The sequence below is a fragment of the Schistocerca gregaria genome, chromosome 1, assembly GCF_023897955.1.
Source record: "Schistocerca gregaria isolate iqSchGreg1 chromosome 1, iqSchGreg1.2, whole genome shotgun sequence".
NCBI lineage: Eukaryota > Metazoa > Arthropoda > Insecta > Orthoptera > Acrididae > Schistocerca > Schistocerca gregaria.
In genome coordinates, this window is record NC_064920.1 from 41,790,105 (window position 1) to 41,802,922 (window position 12,818).

Genomic DNA, 12,818 nt, shown 5'->3' on the forward strand with positions numbered 1-12,818 from the left:
CCCTGGAAGACCAGTGGTGGTTTCAATTGCACATCTGGAGGCATACTGTAATCCGTGGACTGTCAGAGTATGAAGAAACACAGAAATTGCATCGGGATTGAATACAACAATCACCATGCGCACTTTTCTCCATGGGAGTAATGTCTCTAACAGTCTACGCTTTGATCGTTCCCTGGAAGACCAGTAGTAGTTTCCGAAGCACATCTGGAGGCTTTCTGTAATCTGTGGACTATCAGAGTGTTGATGAAACACAGAAATTGCATCGGGATTGAATGCAACAGTCTCAATGCGCAGTTTCCTCCGTGGGAGTAATGTCTCAAACAGTCTACGATCTGATCGTTCCCTGGAAGACCAGTAGTAGTTTCAATTGCACATCTGGAGGCATTCTGTAATCCGTGGACTATCAGAGTGTTGAAGAAACACAGAAATTGCATCGGGATTGAATACAACAGTCACCATGCGCACTTTTCTCCATGGGAGTAATGTCTCTAACAGTCTACGCTTTGATCGTTCCCTGGAAGACCAGTAGTAGTTTCCGAAGCACATCTGGAGGCTTTCTGTAATCTGTGGACTATCAGAGTGTTGTTGAAACACAGAAATTGCATCGGGAATGAATACAACAGTCAACATGCGCACTTTCCTCCACGGGAGTTATGTCTCTTACAGTCTACGCTTTGATCGTTCCCTGGAAGACCAGTAGTAGTTTCCGAAGTACATCTGGAGGCTTTATGTGATCTGTGGACTATCAGAGTGTTGATGAAACACAGAAATTGCATCGGGATGCAATACAACAGTCACCATGTGCACTTTCCTCCATGGGAGTAATGTCTCCAACAGTCTACGCTTTGATCGTTCCCTGGAAGACCAGTAGTAGTTTCCGATGCACATCTGGAGGCTTTCTGTGATCTGTGGACTATCAGAGTGTTGATGAAACACAGAAATAGCATCGGGATTGAATACAACAGTCACCATGCGCACTTTCCTCCATGGGAGTAATGTCTCTAACAGTCTACGCTTTGATCGTTCCCTGGAAGACCAGTAGTAGTTTCCGATGCACACCTGGAGGCTTTCCATCATCTGTGGACTATCAGACTATCAGAGTGTTGATGAAACACAGAAATTGCATCGGGATTGAATACAACAGTCACCATGCGCACTTTCCTCCATGGGAGTAATGTCCCAAACAGTCTATGCTTTGATCGTTCCCTTGAAGACGAGTAGTAGTTTCCGATGAACTTCTGGAGGCATTCTGTAGTCTGTGGACTATCAGAGGGTTGATGAAACACAAAAACTTCTTCGGGATTGATTACAACATTCTCCATGCGCACTTTCCTCCATGGGAGTAATGTCTCAAAGAGTTTACGCTTTGATCGTTTTCTGGAAGACCACTATTAGTTTACGATGCACATCTGGAGGCATTCTGTATTCTGTGGACTATCAGAGTGTTGATGAAACACAGAAATTGCATCGGGATTGAATACAACAGTCACCATGCGCACTTTCCTCCATGGGAGTAATGTCTCAAAGAGTTTACGCTTTGATCGTTCCCTGGAAGACCAGTAGTAGTTTCCGATGCACATCTGGTGGCATTCTGTAATCTGTGGACTATCAGAGTGTTGATGAACCACAGAAATTGCATCGGGAATGAATGCAACAGTCAACATGGGCACTTTCCTTCATGGGAGGTATGTCTCTAACAGTCAACGCTTTGATCGTTCCCTCCAGGGCCAGTAGTAGTTTCCGATGCACATCTGGCGGCATTCTGTAATCTGTGGACTGTTAGAGTGTTGATGAAACACAGAAATTGCATCGGAATTGAATGCAACAGTCACCATTCGTGCATTCCTCCATATAAGTAATGTCTCAAAGAGTCAACGCTTTGATCGTTCCCTGGAAGACCAGTAGTAGTTTCCGATGAACATCTTGAGGCATTCTGTAATCTGTGGACTATCGGAGAGTTGATGAAACACAGATATTGCAATTGGATTGAATACTACAGTCACCATGCGCACTTTCCTATATGGGAGTAAAGTCTGTAACAGTCTACGCTTTGATCGTTAGCTGGAAGACCAATAGTAGTTTCCGATGCATATATTGAAACATTCTGCAATCTGTGGACTATCAGAGTGTTGATGAAACACAGAAATTGCATCGGGATTGAATACAACAGTCAACATGCGCAGTTTCCTCCGTGGGAGTAATGTCTCAAACAGTCTACGCATTGATCGTTCCCTGGAAGACCAGTGGTGGTTTCAATTGCACATCTGGAGGCATACTGTAATCCGTGGACTATCAGAGTGTTGAAGAAACACAGAAATTGCATCGGGATTGAATACAACAGTCACCATGCGCTCTTTTCTCCATGGGAGTAATGTCTCTACCAGTCTACAATTTGATCGTTCCCTGGAAGACCAGTAGTAGTTTCCGATGCACATCTGGAGGCTTTCTGTAATCTGTGGACTATCAGAGTGTTGATGAAACACAGAAATTGCATCGGGATTGAATACAACAGTCAACATGCGCAGTTTCCTAAGTGGGAGTAATGTCTCAAACAGTCTACGCTTTGATCTTTCCCTGGAAGACCAGTGGTGGTTTCAATTGCACATCTGGAGGCATACTGTAATCCGTGGACTGTCAGAGTATGAAGAAACACAGAAATTGCATCGGGATTGAATACAACAATCACCATGCGCACTTTTCTCCATGGGAGTAATGTCTCTAACAGTCTACGCTTTGATCGTTCCCTGGAAGACCAGTAGTAGTTTCCGAAGCCCATCTGGAGGCTTTCTGTAATCTGTGGACTATCAGATTGTTGATGAAACACAGAAATTGCATCGGGATTGAATACAACAGTCTCCATGCGCAGTTTCCTCCGTGGGAGTAATGTCTCAAACAGTCTACGCTCTGATCGTTCCCTGGAAGACCAGTAGTAGTTTCAATTGCACATCTGGAGGCATTCTGTAATCCGTGGACTATCAGAGTGTTGAAGAAACACAGAAATTGCATCGGGATTGAATACAACAGTCACCATGCGCACTTTCCTCCATGGGAGTAATCTCTCAAACAGTCTACGCTTTGATCGTTCCCTGAAAGACCAGCAGTAGTTTCCGATGCACATCTGGTGTCATTCTGTAATCTGTGGACTATCAGAGTGTTGATGAAATACAGAAATTGCATCAGGATTGAATACTACAGTCACCATGCGCACTTTCCTATATGGGAGTAATGTCTCTAACAGTCTACGATTTGATCGTTCCCTGGAAGACCAGTAGTAGTTTCCGATGCACATCTGGTGGCATTCTGTAATCTGTGGACTATCAGAGTGTTGTTGAAACACAGAAATTGCATCGGGAATGAATACAACAGTCAACATGCGCACTTTCCTCCACGGGAGTTATGTCTCTTTCAGTCTACGCTTTGATCGTTATCTGGAAGACCAGTAGTAGTTTCCGATGTACATCTGGAGGCTTTATGTGATCTGTGGACTATCAGAGTGTTGATGAAACACAGAAATTGCATCGGGATGCAATACAACAGTCACCATGTGCACTTTCCTCCATGGGAGTAATGTCTCTAACAGTGTACGCTTTGATCGTTCCCTGGAAGACCAGTAGTAGTTTCCGATGCACATCTGGAGGCTTTCTGTGATCTGTGGACTATCAGAGTGTTGATGAAACACAGAAATAGCATCGGGATTGAATACAACAGTCACCATGCGCACTTTCCTCCATGGGAGTAATGTCTCTAACAGTCTACGCTTTGATCGTTCCCTGGAAGACCAGTAGTAGTTTCCGATGCACATCTGGAGGCTTTCCGTCATCTGTGGACTATCAGAGTGTTGATGAAACACAGAAATTGCATCGGGATTGAATACAACAGTCACCATGCGCACTTTCCTCCATGGGAGTAATGTCCCAAACAGTCTATGCTTCGTTCGTTCCCTTGAAGACGAGTAGTAGTTTCCGATGATCTTCTGGAGGCATTCTGTAGTCTGTGGACTATCAGAGGGTTGATGAAACACAAAAACTGCTTCGGGATTGAATACAACATTCTCCATGCGCACTTTCCTCCATGGGAGTAATGTCTCAAAGAGTTTACGCTTTGATCGTTTTCTGGAAGACCACTATTAGTTTACGATGCACATCTGGAGGCATTCTGTAATCTGTGGACTATCAGAGTGTTGATGAAACACAGAATTTGCATCGGGATTGAATACAACAGTCACCATGCGCACTTTCCTCCATGGGAGTAATGTCTCAAAGAGTTTACGCTTTGATCGTTCCCTGGAAGACCAGTAGTAGTTTCCGATGCACATCTGGTGACATTCTGTAATCTGTGGACTATCAGAGTGTTGATGAACCACAGAAATTGCATCGGGAATGAATGCAACAGTCAACATGGGCACTTTCCTCCATGGGAGGTATGTCTCTAACAGTCTACGCTTTGATCGTTCCCTCCAGGGCCAGTAGTAGTTTCCGATGCACATCTGGTGGCATTCTGTAATCTGTGGACTGTTAGAGTGTTGATGAAACACAGAAATTGCATCGGAATTGAATGCAACAGTCACCATGCGTGCATTCCTCCATATAAGTTATGTCTCAAAGAGTCCACGCTTTGATCGTTCCCTGGAAGACCAGTAGTAGTTTCCGATGAACATCTTGAGGCATTCTGTAATCTGTGGACTATCGGAGAGTTGATGAAACACAGATATTGCAATTGGATTGAATACTACAGTCACCATGCGCACTTTCCTATATGGGAGTAATGTCTGTAACAGTCTACGCTTTGATCGTTAGCTGGAAGACCAGTACTAGTTTCCGATGCATATATTGAAACATTCTGCAATCTGTGGACTATCAGAGTGTTGATGGAACACAGAAATTGCATCGGGATTGAATACAACAGTCAACATGCGCAGTTTCCTCCGTGGGAGTAATGTCTCAAACAGTCTACGCATTGATCGTTCCCTGGAAGACCAGTGGTGGTTTCAATTGCACATCTGGAGGCATACTGTAATCCGTGGACTATCAGAGTGTTGAAGAAACACAGAAATTGCATCGGGATTGAATACAACAGTCAACATGCGCAGTTTCCTAAGTGGGAGTAATGTCTCAAACAGGCTACGCTTTGATCGTTCCCTGGAAGACCAGTAGTAATTTCCGATGCACATCTGGATGCTTTCTTTAATCTGTGGACTATCAGAGTGTTGATGAAACACAGAAATTGCATCGGGATTGAATACAACAGTCTCCATGCGCAGTTTCCTCCGTGGGAGTAATGTCTCAAACAGTCTACGCTCTGATCGTTCCCTGGAAGACCAGTAGTAGTTTCAATTGCACATCTGGAGGCATTCTGTAATCCGTGGACTATCAGAGTGTTGAAGAAACACAGAAATTGCATCGGGATTGAATACAGCAGTCACCATGCGCACTTTCCTCCGTGGGAGTAATCTCTCAAACAGTCTACACTTTGATCGTTCCCTGAAAGACCAGCAGTAGTTTCCGATGCACATCTGGTGTCATTCTGTAATCTGTGGACTATCAGAGTGTTGATGAAACACAGAAATTGCATCAGGATTGACTACTACAGTCACCATGCGCACTTTCCTCCATGGGAGTAATGTCTCTAACAGTCTACGCTTTGATCGTTCCCTGGAAGACCAGTAGTAGTTTCCGATGCACATCTGGAGGCTTTCCGTCATCTGTGGACTATCAGACTATCAGAGTGTTGATGAAACACAGAAATTGCATCGGGATTGAATACAACAGTCACCATGCGCACTTTCCTCCATGGGAGTAATGTCCCAAACAGTCTATGCTTTGATCTTTCCCTTGAAGACGAGTAGTAGTTTCCGATGAACTTCTGGAGGCATTCTGTAATCTGTGAACTATCAGAGGGTTGATGAAACACAAAAACTGCTTCGGGATTGAATACAACATTCTTCATGCGCATTTTCCTCCATGGGAGTAATGTCTCAAAGAGTTTACTCTTTGATCGTTTTCTGGAAGACCACTAGTAGTTTACGATGCACATCTGGAGGAATTCTGTAATCTGTGGACTATCAGAGTGTTGATGAAACACAGAAATTGCATCGGGATTGAATACAACAGTCACCATGCGCACTTTCCTCCATGGGAGTAATGTCTCAAAGAGTTTACGCTTTGATCGTTCCCTGGAAGGCCAGTAGTAGTATCCGATACACATCTGGTGGCATTCTGTAATCTGTGGACTATCAGAGTGTTGATGAACCACAGAAATTGCATCGGGAATGAATGCAACAGTCAACATTGGCACTTTCCTCCATGGGAGGTATGTCTCTAACAGTCTACGCTTTGATCGTTCCCTGGAAGGCCAGTAGTAGTTTCCGATGCACATCTGGTGGCATTCTGTAATCTGTGGACTGTTAGAGTGTTGATGAAACACAGAAATTGCATCGGAATTGAATGCAACAGTCACCATGCGTGCATTCCTCCATATAAGTAATGTCTTAAAGAGTCCACGCTTTGATCGTTCCCTGGAAGACCAGTAGTAGTTTCCGATGAACATCTTGAGGCATTCTGTAATCTGTGGACTATCGGAGAGTTGATGAATCACAGATATTGCAATTGGATTGAATACTACAGTCACCATGCGCACTTTCCTATATGGGAGTAATGTCTGTAACAGTCTACGCTTTGATCGTTAGCTGGAAGACCAGTAGTAGTTTCCGATGCATATATTGAAACATTCTGCAATCTGTGGACTATCAGAGTGTTGATGAAACACAGAAATTGCAACGGGATTGAATACAACAGTCACCATGCGCACTTTCCTCCACGGAAGTAATGACTCTAACAGCCTACGCTTTGATCGTTCCCTATAAGACCAGTAGTAGTTTCCGATGCACATCTGTTGGCATTCTGTAATCTGTGGTCTATCAGAGAGTTGATGAAACACAGAATTTGAATCGGAATTGAATGCAACAGTCACCATGCGCACTTTCCTCCATGGGAGTAATGTCTCAAACAGTCTACGCTTTGATCGTTCCTGGTAGACCAGTAGTAGTTTCCGATGCACATCTGAAAGCATTCTGTAATCTGTGGACTATCAGAGTGTTGATGAAACACAGAAATTGCATTGGGATTGAATACAACAGTCACCATGCGCACTTCCCTCAAAGGGAGTAATGTCTCAAAGAGATTACGCCTTGATCGTTCGATGGAAGACCAGTAGTAGTTTCCGATGCACATCTGGAGGCATTCTGTAATCTGTGGACTATCAGAGTGTTGATGAAACACAGAAATTGCATTGGGATTGAATACAACAGTCACCATGCGCACTTCCCTCAATGGGAGTAATGTCTCAAAGAGTTTACGCTTTGATCGTTCGATGGAAGACCAGTAGTACTTTCCGATGCACATCTTTGGGCGTTCCGTAAACTGTGGACTATCAGAATGTTGATGAAGCACAGAAATTGCATCGGGATTGAATACAACAGTCACCATGCGCACATTCCTCCATGGGAGTAATGTCTCAAAGAGTCTACTCTTTGATCGCTCACTGGAAGGCCAGAAGTAATTTCCGATGCACATCTGGAGGCATTCTGTAATCTCTGGACTATCAGAGTGTTGATGAAACACAGAACTTGCATCGGGTTTGAATACAACAGTCACCATCCGCACTTTCCTCCATGTTAGTAATGTCTCAAACAGTCTACGCTTTGATCGTTCCCTGGAAGACCAGTGTTAGTTTCCGATGCAAATCTGGAGGCATTCTGTAATCTGTGGACTATCCGAGTGTTGATGAAACACAGAAATTGCATCGGGATTGAATACAACAGTCACCATGCGCACTTTCCTCCATGGGAGTAATGTCTCAAACAGTCTACGCTTCGATTAGTCCCTGGAAGACCAGCAGTAGTTTCCGATGATCATCTGGTGGCATTCTGTAATCTGTGAACTATCAGAGTGTTGATGAAACTTAGAAATTGAATCGGAATTGAATACAACAGTCACCATGCGCACTTTCCTCCACGGGAGTAATGTCTCAAACAGTCTACGCATTGATCGTTCCCTGGAAGACCAGTAGTAGGTTCCGATGCACATCTGGTTGCATTCTGTAATCTGTGGAGTATCGGAGTGTTGATTAAACACAGAAATTGCATCGGGATTGAATACAACAGTCACCATGCGCACTTCCCTCCATTGGAGTAATGTCTGAAAGTGTTTACGCTTTGATCGTTCCCTTGAAGACCAGTAGTAGTTTCCGATGCACATCTGGAGGCATTCTGTAATCTGTGGACTAACAGAGTGTTGATGAAACACAGAAATTGTATCGGGATTGAATACAACAGTCACCATGCGCACTTACCTCCATGGGAGTAATGTCTCTAACAATCTACGCTTTGATCGTTCCCTGGAAGACCAGAAGTTATTTCCGATGCACATCTGGAGGCTTTCCGTAATCTGTGGACTATCAGAGTGTTGATGAAACACAGAAATTGCTTCGGGATTGAATACAACAGTCACAATGCGCACTTTCCTCCATGGGAGTAACGTCTCAAACAGTCTACTCTTTGATCGTTCCCTGGAAGACCAGTAGTACTTTCCGATGCACATCTGGAGGCTTCCCGTAATCTGTTGACTATCAGAGTGTTGATGAAACACAGAAATTGCATCGGGATTGAATACAACAGTCACCATGCGCACTTTCCTCCATGGGAGTAATGTCTCAAACAGTCTACCCTTTGATCGCTCCCTGGAAGTCCAGTAGTAGTTTCCGATGCACATCTGGAGGCATTCTGTAATCTGTTGACTATCAGAGTGTTGATGAAACAAAGAAATTGCATCGGGATTGAATACAACAGTTACCATGTGCACTTTCTTCCATGGGAGTAATGTCTGAAACAGTCTATGATTTGTTCGTTCCCTGGAAGGCCAATAGTAGTTTCCGATGCACATCTGAAGGCATTCTGTAATCTGTGGAGTATCAGAGTGTTGATGAAACACAGAAATTGCATCGGGATTGAATACAACAGTCACCAAGCGAACTTTCCTCCATGGGAGTAATTCTCAAACAGTCTACGCTTTGATCGTTCCCTGGAAGACCAGTAGTAGTTTCCGATGCACATCTGAAAGCATTCTGTAATCTGTGGACTATCAGAGTGTTGATGAAACACAGAAATTGCATCTGGATTGAATACAACAGTCACCATGCGCACTTTCTTCCATGGGAGTGATGTCTCAAATAGTCTACGATTTGATCGTTCCCTGGAAGACCAGTCGTAGTTTCCGATGCACATCTGGAGGTATACTGTAATCTGTGGACTATCAGAGTGTTGATGAAACACAGAAATTGCATCATGATTGAATACAACAGTCACCATGCGCACTTTCCTTCATGGGAGTAATGTCTCTAACAGGCTACGCTTTGATCGTTCCCTGGAAGACCAGTAGTAGTTTCCGATGCACATCTGGTGGTATTCTGTAATCTGTGGACTATCAGAGTGGTGATGAACCACAGAAATTGCATCGGGATTGAATACAACAGTCACCATGCGCAACTACCTCCACGGGAGTAATGTCTCAAACCGTCTACGCTTTGATCGTTCCCCGGAAGACCAGTAGTAATTTCCGATGCACATCTGGTGGCATTCTGTAATCTGTGGACTATCAGAGTGTTGATGAAACACAGAAATTGCATCATGATTGAATACAACTGTCACCATGCGCACTTTCCTCCATGGGAATAATGTCTCTAACAGTCTACGCTTTGATCGTTCCCTGGAAGACCAGTATAGTTTTAGATGCACATCTGGAGGCTTTCCGTAATTTGTGGACTTTCAGAGTGTTGATGAAACACAGAAGTTGCATAGGGATGAATACAAGAGTCACCATGCGCACTTTCCTCCACGGGAGTAATGTCTCAAACAGTCTACGCTTTGATCGTTCCTTTAAGACCAGAAGTAGTTTCCGATGCACGTCTGGTGGCATTCTGTAATCTGTGGACTATCAGAGTGTAGATGAAACACAGAAATTGCCTCGGGATTGAATACAACAGTCACCATTCTCACTTTCCTTCATGGGAATAATGTCTGAAACAGTCTACTCTTTGATCGTTCCCAGGAAGACCAGTAGTAGTTTCCGATGCACATCTGAAAGCATTCTGTAATCTGAGGACTATCAGAGTGTTGATGAAACACAGAAATTGCATCGGGGTTGAATACAACAGTCACCATGCGTACTTCCCTCATTGGGAGAAATGTCTCAAAGAGTTTACGCTTTGATCGTCGAAGGAAGACCAGCAGTAGTTTCCGATGCACATCTGGAGGCATTCTGTAATCTGTGGACTATCAGAGTGTTGATGAAACACAGAAATTGCATCGGGATTGAATACAACAGTCACCATGCGCACTTTCCTCCATGGGAGTAATGTCTCAAACAGTCTACGCTTTGATCGTTCTCTGGAAGACCAGTAGTAGTTTCCGATGAACATCTGGATTCCATCTGTAATCTGTGGACTATCAGCGTGTTGATGATACACAGAAATTGCTTCGGGAATGAATACAACAGTCACCATGCGCACTTTCTTCCATGGGAGTAATGTCTCAAACAGTCTACGATTTGATGGTTCCCTGGAAGACCAGTAGTAGTTTCCGATGCACATCTGGACGCATTCTGTAATCTGTGGAGTATCAGAGTGTTGATGAAACACAGAAATTGCACCGGGATTGAATACAACAGTCACCATGCGCACTTCCCTCAATGGGAGTAATGTCTCAAAGAGTTTACGCTTTGATCGTTCGATGGAAGACCAGTAGTAGTTTCCGATGCACATCTGGAGGCATTCTGTAATCTGTGGACTATCAGAGTGTTGATGAAACACAGATATTGCATCGGGATTGAATACAACTTTCACCATGCGCACTTTCCTCCACGGCATTAATGTCTCAAACAGTCTACGCTTTGATAGTTCCCTGGAAGACCAGTAGTAGTTTCCGATAAACATCTGGAGGCATTCTGTAATCTGTGGACTATCAGAGTGTTGATGAAACACAGAATTTACATCGGGATTGAATACAACAGTCACCATGCGCACTTTCTTCCTTGGGAGTAATGTCTCAAACAGTCTACGATGTGATCGTTCCTGGAAGACCAGTAGTAGTTTCCGATGCACGTCTGGTGGCATTCTGTAATCTGTGGACTATCAGAGTGTAGATGAAACACAGAAATTGCCTTGGGATTGAATACAACAGTCACCATTCGCACTTTCCTTCATGGGAATAATGTCTCAAACAGTCTACGCTTTGATCGTTCACAGGAAGAGCAGTAGTAGTTTCCGATGCACATCTGAAAGCATTCTGTAATCTGAGGACTATCAGAGTGTTGATGAAACACAGAAATTGCATCGGGGTTGAATACAACAGTCACCATGCGCACTTCCCTCAATGGGAGTAATGTCTCAAAGAGTTTACGCTTTGACCATCGATGGAAGACCAGCAGTAGTTTCCGATGCACATCTGGAGGCATTCTGTAATCTGTGGACTATCAGAGTGTTGATGAAACACAGAAATTGCATCGGGATTGAATACAACAGTCACCATGCCCACTTTCCTCCATGGGAGTAATGTCTCAAACAGTCTACGCTTTGATCGTTCCCTGGAAGACCAGTAGTAGTTTCCGATGAACATCTGGATTCCATCTGTAATCTGTGGACTATCAGAGTGATAATGAAACACAGAATTTGCATCGGGAATGAATATAACTGTCACCATGCGCTCTTTGTTCCATAGGGGTAATGTCTCAAACAGTCTACGATTTGATCGTTCCCTCGAAGACTAGTAGTAGTTTTCGATGCACATCTGGAGGCATTCTGTAATCTGTGGAGTATCAGAGTGTTGATGAAACACAGAAATTGCATCGGGATTGAATACAACAGTCATCATGCACACTTTCCTCCATGGGAGTAATGTCTCACAGAGTTTACGCTTTGATCGTTCGATGGAAGACCAGTAGTAGTTTCCGATACACATCTGGAGGCATTCTGTAATCTGTGGACTATCAGAGTGTTGATGAAACAGAGAAATTGCATCGGGATTGAATACAACAGTCACCATGTGCACTTTCCTCCACGGCAGTAATGTCTCAAACAGTCTACGCTTTGATCGTTCCCTGGAAGACCAGTAGTAGTTTCCGATGCACATCTGGACGCATTCTGTAATCTATGGACTATCAGAGTGTTGATGAAACACAGAAATTGCATCGGGATTGAATACAAGTCACCATGCGCACATCATCCATGGGAGTAATACCTCTAACAGTCTACGCTTTGATCGTTCCCTGGAAGACCAGTAGTACTTTACGATGCACATCTGAAGGCTTTCCGTAAACTGTGGACTATCCGAGTGTTGATGAAGCACAGAAATTGCATCGGGATTGAATACAACAGTCACCATGCGCACTTTCCTCCATTGGAGTAATGTCTCAAACAGTCTTCTCTTTGATCGTTCCCTGTAAGACCAGTAGTAGTTTCCGATGCACATCTGGAGGCATTCTGTAATCTGTGGACTATCAGAGTGTTGATGAAACACAGAAATTGCATCGGGATTGAATACAACAGTCATCATGCACACTTTCCTCCATGGGAGTAATGTCTCAAACAGTCTACTCTTTGATCGTTCCCTGGAAGACCAGTAGTAATTTCCGATGCACATCTGGAGGCATTCTGTAACCTGTGGACTATCAGAGTGTTGATGAAACACTGAAATTGCATCATGATTGAATACAACAGTCACCATGCGCACTTTCCTTCATGGGAGAAATGTCTCTAACAGTCTACGC